The 5,460-nt window shown below is 38.1% G+C and overlaps 1 protein-coding gene across 1 annotated transcript in view; it reads left to right on the top strand.

Annotated features, from left to right (window-relative positions):
- The first annotated feature begins 1,777 nt into the window (after positions 1-1,777).
- Positions 1,778-5,460, top strand: part of BMPR1A (bone morphogenetic protein receptor type 1A) — a 40,776-nt gene continuing 37,093 nt past the window's right edge. The window contains exon 1 of the mRNA XM_009649510.2: positions 1,778-1,846. The gene's annotated coding sequence lies outside the window, so the exon portion shown is untranslated. The remainder of the gene's footprint in view (positions 1,847-5,460) is intronic.

Consider the following 5,460-nt stretch of genomic DNA (forward strand, 5'->3'; position numbering starts at 1 on the left):
CAGCATTGCTCAGAAATGTCTTTACCCTTTAAATAATAGAGTAGCCTTTGTATAAATCAGATACTAGATACAGGGGGACTGGAGGTGATACAAAACCAGAAAGCACGCCAACGTTTTTCTCTTTATAGTTGTTTCTTTGGGAGTCCATCAGGAGATAAACTCAAGTTCCTATAGAGAGAAAGAGATGGATATATTTTGCAGATTCTTTACAAGCTTGCTTTTTCAAAAGCTAAAACAATCTCCACAAATACTTCTGCGTGGCAAGAATGTTTTTTCAGTTTTACCACGGAAGAAATAAGAGTCAAGTGTCAGCCTGTCTGCTCAGTGGAGACAGTTGTCTTTAAGAACTGGTGCTATCTGATATTCAGGATGGTTTCAGGTTACCATTTTACACAAATTTATTATTTATTACCAAGACTATTAAACCTCAGTGTGCGAGGAACAATGCTTATAAATTGACATGGAGACAGAAGTGTTCTGACCTTCTTGTAATGGTAAAGGTCTTTATGGCACTTAGAGAGGAAAAGAGAGGGAAAGTGGATGCTGAAACTCTTCCTCTGCTGGAAATCACACAGGTTTGTCCATCCCGATTCCCAGTACTGTTGGTGTTGGCATTCAAAAATGGTCGTTAAATCTCTACACTGTAAGATTGATGGTATGGGGTTTTTTTAACAGTGTAGCTGGGTTACTGGCGTTTTAGCCTTTGTGTTACTTTCAAGGTTACATTTGCGGTCATAATGATAAAATTCTTCTGTGATCTTTCTGAAAGCTTTGGATGGTGGAAACATTCAAAAATTGTGACACACTGATAAAATGGGAGGAGTTGGCAATAGGTGCCATATGCTCAAGATGGAATCTAAGTAGTAAAGCTGATAAGCCCAACTTAGCGTTTGAAAACCTTGGGACTTGGCACAAGTCAGGCTTGCTTGCAGTTGTTCAAGTGCCAGGTAAGAGCCTGCGCCGTGCTGTCCTCTAGCGCTTGGATGTACTCCAGTTCAAAAACACAAGAAAAATCAAACCCACCCTATTGCCAGTACTTTTTCCCAAATTCTTGGCTTGTTTTTTCTTCCCAGGAGTAATCATGCCTGTGTGCAGCTACAATAAACCTATTGATTATTTCTCAGTATATTGCAGTTCCTTGTGTACTGGAACTAATGGGGTGACACCAGTGGATTTTTTTTTTTGTGAAGCTGCTGCCTTACAGATTCTCTGGTGTTTAATAAAGATTGAATTGTGTGTTGTTTGGTTGTGTCCTTCCTCTAGTCTGCTGCCTGTATAAAAGAAAAATAAAATAAATTAAAAAATTGGAGAAGCCTTGTCTCTGAGGGCTTGCAAACCTGGCTGGTATAGACCAGGCGAATCCAAGTTACTGGGAGAGATCACAAAGGCTTATTTTCATAGGAAAACTGTCCATAGAGGTTTTTAACACCCTTCCTCCCTGACATCCCTGTTCATGAGTGAATATTGTAATGATATAATATAAAGAAAATTAATTTTAAATGGTTTTAGTGTTAGTATTTTATAAGTATACTGCAACCATACAACTATTAGAAAAGCAGGAGTCTTAAGAATTTTTTTCTAGCTAGGAGCACTTCACAATAGCAGATGGCTTCCGTAATTCCAGATACCACTATCTGCAATGTGCAGTTCACCCTATGTACTATGAACTGTCAATACAATTTCTTCGGCTACCTCTTAAGTCAAATTCTCTTCCTGTTTTACAGATTAATAGAAATATGCATTTCCATAATATCACCTTTGAACTAATGAAGTGGAAGTACAGATGAAAACAGTCTGGAGGAAGCTTGAAGTACAATACAGTTCCATTCAGTTTCCTCATTCTGAGGTAAGGTTAATGGATGCAGAATTTTATTTCAAGTATTTCAGGGGTAAAAAGCATATGATAAGAAGCCACCATATCTTTCTTATAAAAGTTTCTAAGCCTTCTTTTTTTATGCTAGTGACAGTCTTTAATACCATACTGCAACAGCTATTTGATCTACTCTGTCCATGTTGCAGTTATGAAAAAAGACAAAACAGCATCAACTACAGAGACATCCGTTATAGAAAGATGTATTGGAAAAAAGTTACCGTATCAGACAAATTTGGTACAGTCTGTCTGGTCATGGTTGTTACTAATGTTTTAGTTGAAATAAAGGACTGGTAACACAATTAAGTGACATGCCTGTTGGGCATCTTGTATTCTGGCAGAGTGTTTGATTGGTACAAAATGTTATTACGCTGTTTTTTTATTGTTACAGCTATTAATAAAATGTTACAGGGTTTTTTCATGCTAGATTCCACTGCCTCGATATCTTAGAGACATTCCTGTGATTGATATGAGTGATGGAGGTGTTTGGTTCATCATTTGCTGCTTTTTTTCCTTTATGTAACTAAGAGGCTAAGTAAAATAATTCTGAACTGTCAGATTTCTGACATTTCAGACTTCTCTTCGGCAACATTAAATCTGTTTAAAAAACAGATAGTGAGCACTGCGCCTCCTAGATCTACCTTCTCACTGTTCCAGTTGTGCTTAAAGCTAAGGCAATGCCCACATACAGTGGCTTTTAAGCTGTGATGCTGTTGGCCCTTCTCACTTTTTCCCAGTTGGGTAGAAATGGGGTCTCTAACAGGTGGGACAGCTTCAGAGGCTTACACTAGCAGGATTCATCAGTCGTCGCCTGCTCGGTCTCAAAGGAAGTTTGCATCTCAGATTATGTTATCTTGCAGATTTTGGCCACTGTTACAAACAGATGTTGAACCCCTTTTCAAGAAAAGAGAAACTTTACTTAAAAACAGGGCTGTGCCTCTTTCACTTATGGAGATCAGCCAAGGAATCTTAACATGCATTTGAGATTCATACATTTGACTGAGAGAGAGAAGCATGTATCCCCTCTGGAGGTCAAATTTTAGAGAAACAGGGAAAGATCTTTTCCAAGGGAAAGGTCAGCATTGAATTCGGCTAACCCGTATTTTACCTTTCTGCATACCACAAGCACATTCACAAAGCTAGGAAGTTGGAACTCATGTTGACAAGTGCAAAATTTGTAGTCAATCTACAGTACTTCAGGTGAGGAAGATTGTCGACTGGTTTACATGCTGAATGCATGTCTTGATGATGCATGCTAGCTTCTTTCACCTTCCTATTTTACTCAGGTTATTTTATGCCTGACAAGATGACAGGCAAGTACTATTTCTTCTTATTCAATCACATATTCCCAAGAAGATGTTGGATAATTCAAAGGCCAGTTGCATCTTGCAAACAAAGCAATAGCTAGCGTAGATTTGACACACTTGTGTACTACTCAAAAGTAAAGTACTTGGAGTCAGAGCTGAAAATTATGGACTTTGCACTGACACAAACCCAAGAACTGATTTCTTCCCTTTTTCTCCCTGAGGAGGGGAGCAGATCATTTCTCCAATGAGAAAGATGGTTGAATGATAAATAACAGTTCTCAAATTGTTTATCAGTAGAGGATTCTGCAGATGAGCCACTGTCTTGAAAGATCACTCCTTTGTCTACCAGAAAGAACAGTTTCTGTTTTCAGGCTTGTAATTACAAGCAAATTTCAAAATTGAGATTAAGTGTTTGGGGAACATGGGCATACTAATAGAAGACTGTGTACTTTAAGAGCTATTTGTAGCATTAAATAGCTTCATTAACCTAGATGGTCTGCTGTGGACACTAGAACCACATCAGCCATTTAGAAGAGCAATCAATATGCTAAAGTGAAAGGATAATCTGTGTTTGGATAAATCACAGGGTTTTATAGGATTAGAGAATGGTAGAGGGTAGAGAATGGGTCATCATAAAACAGTCCTTTCATCATTCTGCCCTCTGTTCTCAACGATCCCACTCCCAAAGCATGTAGAGCTGATGCAGTATTTAGAGAACTAGTGCTGTAAACTGTATTAATGAAAAAAATCTCACTCCTTTCATGTAAGAGATTTGAGGGAAGGGTAGTGCTTGGAGACGCCGTGTATAGGTGAGCTCTCTGAATAAAGAGTACCAGTAAATGCTAATCAGTATGTCTTCAAAATACTATCTGTATTACCCTCTTAAGTGTCTTTCTGATGCTATCCTGAATTGAAAGGAACTGAAAAATGGGTGGATGCCCTTCTGTTACACAGATGGAAAGAGAGAAGGGCTTTTTTTGCTGATACTTATTATTTTGCTAATATGGCTGGGCAAAAGCCAAGTGTCAAGTGGCAGGGCATAAGCATATGCAGTTGGGTTGAAAACTCTGGATGTCATATTATTTTAAAAGGGGAAAACCAAAACAAACCCAACCCACCTGTGCAAGTTATCTTTTTTCCCCTCCTTGTCCACTGTCTCTTTAAATAGTAATAGTATTAGTAACAATTGAGGGAGGCAGGTTGGTTTATGCTTTCCCTGTATGTAAATAGCTGATCTGGCAAAAAATAAAATCGCAACTCTGCTCCACCACAAAATTTCCCTATCTTGACACAGCTTGTCCAGTTTTCCCTAAGAATTATGGGCTTGTAAGTCACCCAGCACACAAATGGCAAGAAGGAAGCTTATCAGAACAAAATAAAAACAAGTCCTTTTGCTATTCACTTCTGTTCCTGTGTATGCTCTACCCCCTGTTTTCATACCTTTATACCTGAATTTTCAGTAGCAAGGTGGCAAAGAGAAAAAAATAAGGTTACCAAGGCCAAAAGAGGGAAAAACTATAAATACCAGATGTGAACAGAGTACATTGTCGCAAGTGTTGATCTGACATTTTATGTACTTCCCCAGTGAGAGATCAGTAGTGGTGTATTTCATAGTCTGACCTACTTCCAGGTGTATTTTTTGAGCTCATTTGTGATTTTGATGCCCACAAAACGCTGTGAAGGCGAGTGCTTTAGTTTTCAATTTTGTTATATACAAAAGGTGCATTTTTGTTTGCATCTAAAACTGCTTGCCTGATAATTTATTTGTTAGTTCCTAGGTGGTGCACAAAGAGAAATTGTGATTAAAACTCTCTGGTTATTTCCTCCATATTACGGTTCAGTGAGGAGTATCATACATCTCTGACTGTTCTCTAGAAGGTTCATTTTAATCTTTCTTTAATATGGCATCTCTCTGTAATATGGCCCTTCACTGTACTTTTGCTAGTTTTACTCTTATTTTTTGAGACAGGATAAAATTTTCTTACATGTTTCTTAGTAGGGTAAATGTCTTTTATTTGCACCTGTGAATTTGTGCAGGTCTCTTGCATTTCTTGTGTGATGTAACTGGAGAAATACAGTTTAGTATATGACACCTAATCTGTGGCTACATATGCTTACTTACCTTCTACAACTGGTCTCCTGTATCATGTTGTCTCTTTATTTAAGGTAAAGATTTAGGTTGTATGATTGCTTTGTTTTCTTTGGGGAAAATGACTTGGATGACTTTCGCACATACCTGCACCCCCCATTAAAATGTAAGATGCTCAAGACCTCTAATGTACA

The sequence above is a fragment of the Egretta garzetta genome, unplaced genomic scaffold, assembly GCF_000687185.1.
Source record: "Egretta garzetta isolate BGI_Z169 unplaced genomic scaffold, ASM68718v1 scaffold280, whole genome shotgun sequence".
Taxonomy (NCBI): Eukaryota; Metazoa; Chordata; class Aves; order Pelecaniformes; family Ardeidae; genus Egretta; species Egretta garzetta.